General features: G+C 45.6%; 1 protein-coding gene across 4 annotated transcripts in view; it reads left to right on the forward strand.

Moving 5' to 3' along the window:
- LOC116843963 (prolyl 4-hydroxylase subunit alpha-2) overlaps positions 1 to 14,340 on the forward strand; it is a 140,004-nt gene that overhangs the window by 30,292 nt on the left and 95,372 nt on the right. Inside the window, exon 1 of one of the 4 annotated variants that reach the window (XM_032814966.1) lies at positions 3,106 to 3,629. The exons of 2 other annotated variants lie outside the window; for them this stretch is intronic. The gene's annotated coding sequence lies outside the window, so the exon portion shown is untranslated. Of the gene's footprint in view, positions 1 to 3,105; positions 3,630 to 14,340 lie in introns of those variants that run through there. One more of the 4 variants, XM_032814964.1, reaches the window with a different exon arrangement.

Raw genomic sequence — 14,340 nt, forward strand, 5'->3', positions numbered from 1 at the left:
CCCCGTTCTTGTTCCATATCTTTCTAACGAACGCGCGCGCCACCAAATGCGGCCCATGAAAGGGTAGGTCGGCGTGTTGGATTGTAATTTCAGCTCGTGGTAGACGAGCGTTTACACGTATGCAAAACGTCGTAGCGAAAAGTTTTCGCTGTATACGGGGCAGAGGGGAGAGGAGGAGGAGAGAGGCGCGCTCACATTTTCCCGCCGTAGGTGGCGAAGAAGACGGGGCGACGGCGACGGCGCGGCTGCCGGGACTTTCGCGAAGTCGTGAGAAATTAAAGTTTCGCGCAGAGGAACTCGTTCCCCGATCCCGTGGCTCTCTCTCTCTCTCTCTCTCTCTCTCTCTCTCTCTCTCTTTCATCCGACTCCGTGTCGTTCCTTCAGGGCTCTACCGACTGCTGGTGGTAGGGATATTGCGGTCGCCAAGGGAAATAAATCGCGCGATATGGGCGGGTGCGCGCACGGATTTTACGATGGGTGGAACGGCGACTTTAAGAATGCATCTCGGCGGGGACCGACCGGCTCGGCTTCAAATTAATCCGCGTGCGAAACGCTCTCTCGCAAAAGCCCCGCTTTCCATGTCGCGTTCGCAGCTGTTTCCGCGATCTGCCGCGATTTCTACGGCGCGAGCAACTTCCTTCCTGCCGAGGGGAACTCGGTCGCGAAAGTCGGAGCGTTTAGAGCTCCTCTAGTCACAGTTGGGACCAAGCAAAAAGATTCCTGATCTGTTCTGCATTCTGTTCGCCATTTTTAGGGGTGGTGTTAGTGGGATTGAGGGAGAAACTCTAATGGGAGTGAGAGGGAAGCTCTAAGATTGAAATAACGCAGCAAACTCCTCTCTCCCTCACTCACTTCGTCCCTACAAATGGCAAACGGTATTTTAACTCTGACTCGAGGAGCTCCAGGAGCGATTTTAGTCAATTAACGTTGTAAATTAAGCTTCGGTAAGATCGCTTTGAGGGCTCGTTGTATAGCTCATGTTTTACGTTTATTTGCATACCTTATGCGAATGATGCGGTCATTAATTTACCAATTTCTCGAAAGGGCGGGAGCGAGGGCTCGGAGAAAATTGACCTGGGATCACAATGGAGCCAAACTAGATTGAACGCATTTTCTGCATAAAATATAAGAGCAAGCGTAACGAAACACCGGGTGCGGCGGGTTCTCCTAAATCGGCTTCTCGCTCCGGAATACCCAGACTGGGAATTCAATTTGAAGGGAGAAACGGGGCGACAAGACGTCGCGGAATCACCGATCACTCGTTAATATTAACCCGGCTGCTAACGAACGAAAATGGAACGTCAGGGTTCAACGTCTTCGCAATTAATCTTTTCGAGACCGTTTTGCACGGTGAGTTATATTTTCCGTCGCTTATGGAAAATATATATATATATAGTCGATTCGAATATAAAATTAAGGATTCCTCCCCGATAAAAAGAGCGAGTCGTAGAAAGCGTCAGCGCCCCACGGCAGCCTCCCACGGCCGCGGTGAAGACCCGCGGAGAGGGTTGTTGCTCGCTCCTTGACGATTCCATGCCGCAGAACCGATAATTTGCCCGCGCTTATGTTTACCGAGATTATCGATCCGCTCACCGACGTGGGCGAATTGAAATTCCGAGGACGAGTGCATCTAGATGCGCTCACCGGCGCAATGACGCGGTCGTCTCGGCGCTCGTAACGCGAATGCATCATATATGCGCCGACTCCGCAGCACTTCGCAGCACTCCGCAGGGCGTCGTGCGTAGGAACGGTTCACGCACACACGTCCCTTCATCGTAGGGGGCATCGAGGGGGCATCGAGGGGGCATCGAGGGGACCGCGTGCGAAAGGGGAGAACCGGCGGGAGGGCATAAAGGAGAGATGTGCGCGGTTTTGTCGGAATGTGAGAGTACGACAGAGACAGTAAATCGAAGCGTTAACATAAGTAGAGAGAACCGGCCAGCCTGTGCAAGAAAGCAGACGCGTGTACGGGCGAGAGTGGCACGTGTGTACAGGGTGGTCCACGCTTCGCTGCGGCAGCCGGTCGTTTACCTCCGACTTTCGGCCACCGTATAAGGCAATGTGTCTTTCTCTCTCTCTTTCCCTCTTTCTCTCTCTCCTTCTCTCTGTCTCCCTTTTGATCTCTGTTTTCGTCTTAGTCGTGCCCGTATCTCGCACTTTCCGCGTTTGAGACGAGCTGGATATACTGTTCGATTCGTTGAGGGGAAAGAAAGGGGCAGGAAGGAAATTGTGACGAAAGCGCAGAAATTACAACGAGCGAATTTCACGTATCTCGTGTGCAACGAGTCGGTAGTTGTATTGATAACGCACACGCGCACGGATACTTTGCACACACGTATTCTCTCTCTCTCGTGGACATATTTAATATTTTATGAAAATCTCGTTTGACGTCTCGCTCCCGTAATTATTTGATTATTTTTGATCGTACGCCGTGCGATGAAAACATTCGTCAGCTAAGCGCACTTGGCACAAGTGGACGTATTTATGAACGTATTTATACGAATGTCATAAAATTGAAAACACACAATGTAAATCGGGACGGAGATACACGGCCGAGCCGAGTTAATAAGTTTCGGCTCTGTATCAAAATATTTCCTCTGGCTATCTTTTATTTCGGGTTTTTTTTCCAAACTACTGCATGTTGTTGCAAAAACCCCGCGCGACACAAAACGCGTGTAGACGAGTAATCTGAAAAAATGGTCTCACGGCAACAAGGCGAAAAGTGAAAAACAGCTCGGTATAATTAATACACTTTATACTTCTCATCTCTCCCGCCCCCTCAATTATCGACATATCCATTCTGTCAGTGTCGAAGTGTGTAGTTAATGAAAGCGAACGAGTTGGATCGCGCATCCTGCGTATTGCGTGAGCGCGAGAGAGTGCGAACGAGGGAATTGCTGAGCTGCATGGGAGGGTGGGCGAGAGAGAGAGAATGAGAAAGGGGGAAGGCAAGAGACAGCGAAGGTGGGAGCGCGGGTGTAGATGTTAGGGAACGGGGGAGAGCGGAGCGGGGCGAGAGCGCGGGAGAGCCGGCGCTTTGTGGAGGGGGAGCAAAGAAAGCCGCCAGGGGGGAGGCTGCGCGCGGCAAGGCAACACACACCGGCCGCAGCATCCGTCCCGAGCCAGTCGACTGCCGGATTCCGTTGCGGTGCGTGGGTTATTCCGCGAAGGTCGAAACTCGACTTCACCGCACATCGGCGTGCAAGCGCGCCAGAATTAATTATCCGAATTCTTGTATCAATCGTCGGACAGAGTCCACGTCCTACGACCTGTTCTTTAAATTCTTCGAATTCGCAACACGGTCGACGAAATAAGAGAGGCGGAGAAAGAGAGAGAAAGGGACGGATAATCGCGGACCTGCAGGACAGAGGGACAGTCAAGAGCCGAGAAACCGGTCGCAGGCCGCGTGGCTCTCGTCTGACGTGCCGCGGTCAGTTGTGAACTGTTGTGCCGTCGTCACGTACGCGAGACCGTGTTATCGGACATATAATATTCTGTGACATCACGCGCTGGAAATCCCACCTCTGGAGGATTCCCGAGAGTCCGGTCCGCGTTGGGGCATCGTTGATTGCCGAAGCGGCAGCGGGGAAGGCGAAGAGATCGAGGTGGCTGGATCTCATTGGGGCGAGGTATGTATTTTTCTCGGGACTGTACACGTGTGGAACGCGTGCCTAATGTGACAGGGGAGAGGCGTGAATGAGCGTTATAACGCTCTGGCTGACGCGAAACGTCACTTCGCGCCTCGAAATAGACCGACGGCAGGGACGGTGGCGGCAACGGCCGCTTGTGATACTCCCAGATGAGAGTACAGCGAAGTTTCGAGCCGCGTCATATTCTGAGGAAATGCATGCGGACGACACCGCATTTACTGCTGTTAACGGTGTCACTGCTAATTAGTAACGCCATATTCAACGGGATCGTGCGCGGTGCTGATTATCAGTAATGTAAAACAAACATCGCGCGCGCGCGCGATGTAGGCAAAGCGCTATTGCTAGCATCATAATTAATATTGTAAATTTCGTTATGAAACGCAGCAATTCCACTAAACAATTTCGCTAACAACATATTCACACACGACTCCCAAACGGTAGGAAAATGCAAATTAGTCGTTATGGTGAGCAGGTATTACCGCGAAACATACATTGCACAACGTCCCCAGATACTTTTACCGTGACACCTGAATAACGCGGTAATTTTGATTCATCATTCAAAAAGTCGTCGGTAATGAACGTTCGAAGAGCGACTGTGAAAAAAGGAAACGTGGAGGGAGAGAGGCGGAGAGAGAGAGAGAGAGAGAGATGCGCGTTCCCGACTGGTCTCTTGATAGAGATCGACGACGACGACGAAGAGACTCGGAGCATCTCTCAGCGTGCGATCATTCGCGAGGGAGATTTATCGGCGGGATGAGATCTAGAAACCGCGATTCCGGTTAACGAGTTCAAATGACGAATCGGTCGTCGTCGCCGCGGCGAAATGACGTAATGCCGTATTATCATCGTAGGCCGCGTGGGATGGCCTCAAAACCCGTTATGCTCTTTCTCTCTCTCTCTCTCTCCCTCTTTTTTCGCAGACCAGTGGCGGCGGTGGACGACCGCGCTGGTCTCCCCTTTGCCCCGTGACACCGTTTATCTTTCTATGCTTTACGCACACGCCCGACAATGCAGCCCGTCGTCGAGGCAACACGTTTCGATCGTTTTGTCGTTTCACCCCCGAAATCGCCAGACTTTCACGCAAGTGATTCGTCTGAAGGGCTGTCTGAGCGACTCTGAGGAACACGCGAATAAAATTCTCTGTTTCGCCGAGCAATTGCATTTTAACGATTTATTACATCAATTAATTGGCCATATTTATACAAGAATAATCCAACTCACATGGAGTACGTTTCGAAAAAAATGTTGGTGAAAGATGAAATTTTGTTACATAATTTAAAAAATATAGATAACACTGAAGTTTTTCGCAATTGTTCAAGAAGTCAAGTACGATGAATTTTTTTTTTTAAGTATTTGTTGATGAACTTAATCCTTAAAAAATGGGTAAAAAAACGTAATTCTTTAGTATATCAAATACAAAATATTTTTTATTAATTTTGATTAATTTTGATTAATTTAAGACTCTCATGAGGTTTGGATCTTTTTTGTTTTATGTAGAAAGACGTAAAAGGATTATCCATTACGTAATAGAAACTCGAAAATCATAATTTTGTGAATTGAATTACTCTTGCATAATTATGGCCAATTAATTTGTATCTTTCTCTTTTTCATTTCAGTTTTTAATTTAGAGACATAACCAGTGAAGAGAGAGATCATAACTGATGAAGTTTCCACGAGTATCACATTATTCAATTAGTTGTTTCGTGCTTTTGTCGCGCGTGCGAATTTAGGTGCGTAAATTTGCTGATTTTGCAGAATATAATACAGAACATGTATATATGTATGCCTTATTTCGGTATCATTAATTTAAAATTAATTTCAAATATTCAGGACACGATAAATTTACATCAAAGTATTTTCTTGTCCTTGTTTGTCTGCGTATCAAAATATACAACTATCAATGCAGTATGCTTGAAATTCATTCATAATGATCGCACGTTGGCAGGTGACGCGCATCGATCAAACTGAATTTGCGGAAAGTGCGAAATCGCGAGAATGTCGGACATTTTATCGCGGTTCAAATGCGATGATAATGTCTGCCTGTTTTTGCGACCGCGCGGCTCTAACTTTTCGCGGAACATCTCTTTCTCGCGCGCGCTCGCTCACTTGCTTTCTTTCTCTTAAGATCCTCGAGTGCCTAATCGTTTTACGATCAAAGTAATTATGTTTTCGCGATTACGACGTTCACGGCCACCAAGTTAATACTGATTGTATCGATGCCGTAACGATCAACATGGATTGATTCGTCATATTATAATAATATATCTCATCGCGCATCGCGTGCGAATTGCGAGATTGTCGGACGGTCGACCAGCGAACAGGCCTTGAACGAAAATCGCTATGTATTACGTCACATACGTTACACGCGCAGCAATAATTTAGCGTAATCTTGTGAGCGACTTGTGAGATAGTTGTATCGGCATTATTCCTAAAGTCCCGCTCAGTGATGCGCAAGTGAAGTGGTAAAACGACGAATCGGCCTCTCCGTGTCGATTCAACGCGCCTCGCTTTTCTCATTTTATTCTTATTATACCATTTCAATTACTCATATACGTGGTTCCATAAATAAATTATTCCTTTCATATCTCGATCGTCCACACCGATAAATATAATATAATTGTGTCAAATATACAATAGCACGAACGCTCTACAGACGGGACGATTTTTGCGAAACGAGACCAAGTCTCTAGAGTTGTTTACAATTGAATCTCTAATATGAGACGTATTAGAGATACATTACTCTACATTATTGTAGATATTTGTAGAGTTATATCAAAATATTCTTGATTATCTGACTTCGGAGTTTCTACGATAATGTGTTTTCGCACAAATTTAATAATGTAATATTATTCTAAAGAGAAACAGTCGTCATCGTTTTATTTCTTGTCGGTTTTATTTCATCATTCTAAAAGGAATAATAATTTTCTTTGGCTTCTATTTACCAAGATATAAACTTGTATTCTTTCTACAATATCAAATTCAGTTAGAATGCCGGAGTAAAACTTGAGACCTTCTTGCTTCATCGGAGCACATGGCTAGCGCGATATCTAATATGCCGGAATATATTTAGCTCGCAAAAAGATAGCTTCAGCTCACAATTTCATCTTATTTAGAAGTTTGAAAGTCGCCGCTTCCTCTCTCTCTCTCTCTCTCTCTCTCTCTCTCACATTTTCCTCCGCTAAATTAGCTTGTTCTTTTGCGTTAAAATTACAAGTATCGTCAAATTGATGGCGACGAACTTTGGCGATACAGATAAAAAGCGATACTTTACTTTACGCAACTCTTTGAATTTTGTTGTCCGCAGATCAACTTTCTGCACACGCAACACTTCATAAAAAACTTTTTTTTTTTTAACTTCGTATGGACGTAAAAACAAAAAAATTGTTACGGCGAAATAAAAAGACAAAAAAGGTGATAGGACTTTCGGCGTTTATAACTCTGTCGTTTTTGGCGCAACGGGAAAATGTCACTCGTCGTAAAATGTCCCAGTTGCAAAAATAACTGAAACAATCAATTTGTAGGGAGTAGTTTGACGTGTAGTGCAGACTGCGCTGTCATCGACTGTTGTGTCCGAGATGGATGCGCGAGAATAAAGAACTTTGCTTTATCGCGACCCTCTCTTCCCCACGTAGAACGTGCATCAAACATACATGGTGCGTCAAAACGTCTAATCTTAATTTTATTCGCGAATCCTTATCGAATCGTAGCAACGATGATTTGCTACGACAGTTTTGGTCTTGTATTAACATTCCTCATTATCTGCTGAGAAAAATCGTTCGGAACAAAAGCACGTTTGTTGCTTGATGATCGTTAGAGAAGCAGATCGAACGAAAGGAATCACAATTCCAAATCATTTCTCATCATTTGTCGTTTTAACGTATATTACGTAAGATACAAATCACACTTGTTCTTGTTTAGGTTATATTAGTTGTGTCTCCATTACAGAAGTATTGCAGCAAATTGAGAGTAATTCCAGTTGTTCCCATGGGAAGAAAGGGTAATTTGCTGTTCCATATCAATAAACTATTGCTTGCGGGGTACTGGTATTTCGTTAAATTAGCAAAGCTTTTTCTCTCAATGCGCATCCTCGAGTAATAACAGTGGTGTCAGCTTTCCGCTAATTCTAACACGCTATTCGGTTTTGATATGTCGGCTATTCACAATTTGTCTCTCATGTTTTATTTATTTATTTGTTTATTTATTTCGCAATTTATTGCGTTTTCTCGCGATGTGAAACTCCTGCCGCGGCTAACGTATTCAAGAATTTCCAACGGAAAGACTTTTCCCGAAGAGGGTGAACGACTTCGCGCTCCCAACGGCGCGGCCGGCAAATTATTTCGGCGGTGCGGGCAATTCGCTGGAAATTGCGTTTAAAATTTCGTAATACGCGAAAAGTCGTTCGACGCAGTTAGGGTCATTCTCTTTTATGTTTAACTCGACGATACGGACGGAAACGAGCCACTGAACTTACGCGGCGCGCTCTCGACCTCCTTATTCCTCGTTGGGACCTTGCTTACCGTTTGCCATTTTATTTCTTTCCCTTTCCCCTTGCGTCCCTCCATCTCTCTCTCTCTCTCTCGTTTCTTCGCCTTTCTTCCAAGCCACGAGTGGAGGAGCTCCACGTTTGCAGCACGTGTCGCTCCTCCGTTGCTTCCATCCCCCCGCGTTCGTTACATGTCGTCGAGTGCGCATCCGTGAATTTTACGAAACGTTAAAGTCGGAAAGAGAAGGAGCACATACCGTGGCGATACAGTATAACGACGTTCCGTTTGCATCGTTGCATCCTTAGCACGTCGCTTTTCGCACGACCGTAGGGAATTTTCGTGGCGGCACGTCTCTCTCTTTTATCCCGTAATCGCGGCATGTAATGGTACTTATTCGCCAATGCGATGCGTGTCGCCTCTGCACACACCAAATCACGACAATAACGATACCGTCCGTGCGATTCGAGTCTACTGATACTAAATCGAGATCAACGATTTGTTCATGCAAATATTAAAAAAAAATTACATTTTGTACATTTAGATTTCCTCTGATATGCATCACAGATCGGATTATTAAACATGTTTAAGACAATACATGTTAATGTACTATCTTAAAAATTATTAGGCAATATATTATATGCAATTTCGTTTTTAAGAATTCTCGCAGGGTCACATAATTCATGCGAATATCGACCGAAAGCAGGACCACAGAATTTCCTGTTACGAGCTAATTTCGCCCCATAAAATCGTTTCTACGTGACAAACAGCTCGCACGCCTCTCCCTCAAAAGCGGGGTTGCTGCATGCGTGACACGCACAGTACGTTATTCTTTCAGTAATCATTGCAATGAACCTTTGTAATAAACCTATTTAATCGTCTTGCTTTTGGAACCGAAATACCTCGTCTCTCTTTGTCATTCGAATATATTCTTTTTTCTCTCTTAATTATTTAGATTCTTAATTATTCAGCTTCTGATAGAAGCGTAACATTGATATATGAAAAAAATTTTATATTTTCAGGAATAAAAACGTGCTTTATAAAATATTTGCTGCTTGTAGCAAAATCTGCTTTGTTTTCAGCGAAATTTACCATATTTTTTAATAGGATAAACTTTAAATAGTCTATTTTATTGAAATATCAGAAACATAATAAAACTGCAAAGAATGTATGAAAAAAGAAAACTCTGTAAAATGTTTTCTCCGTGTATATTATCTAATCATATGTTATTTCAATAGTTTCATTTTTGTAAAGAGACAATGAGAGGTCTTTGTTATTAATAGAGGATAGGCAAAGGGGGAGGAGAAAGAGAAATATTCATTGTAGTAAGCGATTATAGTAAGGGAGGCATGTGTGTGGGTGAGCGCACACAGATGTACCCGGTGTCAAAATCCGTTCTGTTGAGGGTTCGTTCAACGTCCCATTCTCGTAAACATCCGTACGTGTATGCCGAGCTTTAAAACGTGCCGTGGCGGGCTTTTACGACGAGAAATTTTAAGTACGCCATCATCGTGCCGCTCATCCGTAAATAACAGTCCCCATTGGGTCCGGCGACTCGTTCTAGGCCGACTACGTTTGTTCGTCGAAAATTTTTTTTCCATTCCTCCTGGAGTGTGTGGAGCGATATATATGTATAAAAAAAAAATGTAGTCGAATGAACGGCGAGGTTGGACGCAATCGGAACAAATCGTAGTCGAGGCGAGAAATTAGCTGAAAACGCGTTATACTCTTTTTTTTCATTTCTTTTTTTATTTTTTTCGCATGCGGTTTCGTTGCATTCAACGTCCGGCAATATGTGTAAATTTCTGTACAATTTCGCCTCCCTGTCGCGTCAGCGCGAAATGTTATTTGACGCGGACAAACTTTTCGATGTATTCAACCAATTATTCCCTTTCACGTGGCTTTTTCGCTTCGAATGGCCCATGTGCATTTCTTCCTGTTTCTTTCGGTTTTCGTTAATTTGAAAGCACTGCACGTCGCTGTATTAAAACTGACTGATATGAAGGTGAGATTGTGTTACTTGATCCCGACGTGAGTCGGGACCGCGTGATAAAATCTGACGCGCATAGATAAGAACTGGCTGATTTGCGAGATGACGGCGAGTGCACCGTCGAATTCAACGTATCGTAAGTTCACATTGTAAGTGATGTGTTCGACGTGCCTTCAAGTCTTTGCTGCAACTAATGTTACACGAAACATAAGAGATATTGGACATCCCGTACATCTTACGCGGACACGGGGATGAGTTCGTAGCCGGCACGACCATATTTCGCCTGTAAACGTTGAACAAAGTGTGCCTCGCGCACGCGCTTGCTCGCTTCGATTTCAGTTTTTCATCTCTTTCTCGGCCGTTTGACTTGCAACTTCTGTTCCGCATTTAAAACGGAAATTAAGCGGCGTCCACCGACGGTTGTTGCGCCTGCTTGTCTCTCGCTGCTTGCTCTCGTCTTCCCTCGCACTTTGCATCGCGGTTCTCTCTCTTTCTCTCTCCCTCTTCGCCTCCCTCATTGCGCGCAACACAATTTAACTCCGTCTAGCGAAAACGCGAAAATCTTTGCGAAACACGGCACGTTACGTCGCGAATATCAACCAGTTTGCCAAGTGAATCGAACTTGCATTCGGGAGGGTGGAAAGTGTAACATGTGCGGGAGATTGGAGGAATAATGCCAGGAGGAATACTGACCGATCGAACCGCATTTTGCACGTGAATTCTACGATGAAGCGAGCGTGCGGTCTTAACCCACCATCGGCGATAACAAGTGAAATTTACTCACTCGAAGAATCTTAATCTCTCAGCGTTAATTTCCGAGACTTCGTTTGAAACAGATCCTCCTGAGTTACCTCGCAGTTCATTCTCATCTTGAAACCTACTGGCGACCTACTTAGGAGCCAAAAGTAATCTTACAGTACGCGAATAGGTTCCTCCCGTAGCCATTAGCGTAATTGCTGAAAAAATAACTTCACTTACGCAATTATCGAAAAGATCTAACACAAATGTCTCGTCCCCGTCGAAATAATGTCGAGTCCTCGCTCTTTTCTCTATTTTGTATCTACTCGCGTTTCCAATATCGCGCTGTATTTGCGGCGAGTTCCAAAGGTACATGCAACTGGGAGACGACAAGGGCTCTAACGGGGACGGACGGTGGCGGCAAGGTGCATCATGTTGCGCTCGGGGCCAGAGCCCGATGCGCGCTCTGCACATTACGCTTATAGGGAGATCGTGTAGCGTGACTTGAGACTTTGGGAATACTGGGGACCGCGAAAGCAATAACGCACCGTCATGGAAACGGCTCGCTACTGTCAGCCGCATGCACATAGTTTGCGTGTGCATTCGGTGGACGTGTATCTGGAGACACGTATAGGTAGTCGTGCAAATTTCCACATATCGACGTAAGCGCGTGTCGTTTTGATATACGCGTCACGAAAAATATACGATACTTCCGCGGGCGCGATTCGCATTTGTACGCAAATAGATGCGATACGTCGCGTTTATTCGCCGCGAATAAAAATTGAGGATTCCGAATGGCGGCTGACTACATCGAGTTGCACTTTTGCGCGAGCAACCCCGGTGAAATTGATGGGAAGAGGGTGGAAGGGGGCGAGAGCGCGAGTCCGTTTATTACGATTTTTACGTGTGATTTCCTGCCCATAAAGATTCTCGAAAAGTTACCGGCGTCAAGACTGCCTCGTAAAGTTCACAGTGGAAGTACCATGGAAAATTGATCTGATTTTTGCGAGGCATCCCTGAGAACTGCTGAATTCGTAATTAGCGTTGGGCGTATCGATGCTGGAAGACGTAAACACTTCTCAGGCATCTCTCTTCCGCACTATCCTCGAAATATCTTTCTCGTTCGGAAAAGCAAACGCCATTTCCGACATCTGATTTATGTACGCTCAATTGTAAGTCGTACTTTTAATTGAATGAACTTGTGGCGCTTCAGATCGTCACAATTGAAAGCCATTGCTGAAGTGCATTCAACACACTGTCACGTTACTACACTTTGTAAGATATATTAGTCAAAATTACTCGACGTTATCGCAAAGTGTCAGAATGAAATCAGAGCTAGGATAGGCATGTAGCTTATATTTTCCGTAGAGTTTTAGAGAGTAACTATGCAAGGTTTGGCCAGATTTTGGTCAAAGGGTTTATAAGTTTAAAGGGAACAGATAGACAAACATTCTCTTTCTCTATTTTATACACATATAGGTGTAACAATTACTTGAAAATAATATTCTCTTACTTTAGAATATAAATTCTCCTTTCTAAATTTATTATTACACTGTGTACTGTCGCTTCAATTCGTGTTATAATTGATTTACTGCGCATGCACATCAGCAGAAGCTCTTGACATCGATTGAATGGTGACAACTTGAAGCATTGAAATGTCATTCGTTAAAAAGTGTGCAAACCAATTCGCAATTGTGTAGATATGTTCATAAGTAGAATCGCGATTGTTTTGTCAATATTCATTCATGCGGTTAAACGTAATTTTCTCGATATTCTGCATTCCCGGGGTCGACTTGAGCCGTCCTTTCAGAGCACATGTACTCACATATGCACGAGCGTATAGACGCGTGCGTTGTTGCACAAAGACCAAGAGGCGCTGTCGAGACAAGACGAGACGAGACGAGATGAGACAAGACGAGACGAGACGTAGACACGCGGTGAACTCTCGTCGGACGTAGTTTGAAACATGGTACTCGCCGCGTCTTCCGATGGAATTCCCAGCATCCTCAATGTTCCGAGTCGTTCCAAGAGCCCTCCAAAGAGGGACTCGCGCGTGTGCACCTCTCGTATTCGCGCACGCACGGAGGTGCATCAGGCTAGAGCAGAATGTTTTCAGTCAAGCTACTCGACGAGGAATTTGATCCTGCTGCGCGACGCTTGAAATCGCGGCACACACATACACGCCGAAAGTGCGTTACCTTTTAGCTCCCACGAACTTTAATCTTTCCACCCCCTTCCCGCCAGCGTCGTCCTTATATCTGTTTCAGCAAAGTTTGTGCATCCTTCTTCTGCTTTTAATATTTAAGCGCTCTCGCGCACCGAAGAGACATTATCGCGTGGTTCATAAGATACTGTATATCGCGAGAGAAAATAAAGAAAAATGAACGAGAGAGAAAGACAGGAGTAGAGAAAGGAAAGAGAGAGAGAGAAAATTTGGCAGAAACATCAGATGTATATCGCGATGCGTGTACCGATCCAGACGAAATGTCCTTTAATTTTAGCCACGGTCGATCGTACGGATGACCGGGCAAAATTCGGCTAGATTCTGACCGTCAGAATCGCGGTCGTGGAAACAAGCTGGTTTTTCTCTTTAGCTTCCCTTTCGCTCGGTATTGCTGAAAGCGCGCGAAGAGGACCGTCGCTGCGAAATCGTATGTAACGAGAAAGAGAGAGAATGATCTTTGTGAATTTTCGAGCCGTCGCGGCGTATCCTCTTGAGCGTTCTATCCGGCCGCTGATTCCACTGCACACTTCTGATTGCGCCGTACGCGGCTATTACAACGCGCGCGCTCGGCGAAATTAGGGTCGTTTAGCTCGGCAATTCCTGCTGCGCCGAATGCACATCTATCGGCTGGCTCGCTTGAAATTGTGCCGCTAAAGGGCAGAAAGGACCGCGTACGCGCTTATAACTGTCTGCCGGCGGATTATCGACGCGATATCTCGCGGTTTGCCCGCCTGGTTCACCCACCCGCACCGAATGCAAACGCGTATCGTTAGTATCATCGCGAGTAGCGGCGGAAGCCCGGTGAGTGGGAGAGAAAGAGAGCGAGAGGTGAGGGGGTGAGAGTGTGTGAGAGGGTAAGAGAGAGAGAGAGAGAGAGAGAATGAGTATCGACTGGATATTTATCGCCGGTCACGTTTCGCACAACGCTTTCATGTTACGAGCTCGGCTACGCTGTGTTTCGGACGCCGCTCGTCTTGTTATTGCCGCCGCCGCTACCGTTGCGGTTGCGGGCCCGACGGGTAATTCATCATACCGTGACGGCTACGTACGCTTCATCAACGATGATGCGCGAAATTTCGCGATCGAGAGTGTCGAAAATGCTCGCGGGCTAATTTAAAATGTCGCCGCGGGATGTTTCCCTTCGTGCCGATCGCTCATGGCGTTCGTTGTGAGAGTCACATGTACAAGAAAGACCTCTCTCTCTCTCTCTCTCTCTCTCTCTCTCTCTCTCTCTCTCTCTCTCTCTTTTTCTCTTTT

Source organism: Odontomachus brunneus, unplaced genomic scaffold, assembly GCF_010583005.1.
Source record: "Odontomachus brunneus isolate Ranch 3 - 2012 unplaced genomic scaffold, Obru_v1 Obru_scaffold_037, whole genome shotgun sequence".
Classification (NCBI taxonomy): domain Eukaryota; kingdom Metazoa; phylum Arthropoda; class Insecta; order Hymenoptera; family Formicidae; genus Odontomachus; species Odontomachus brunneus.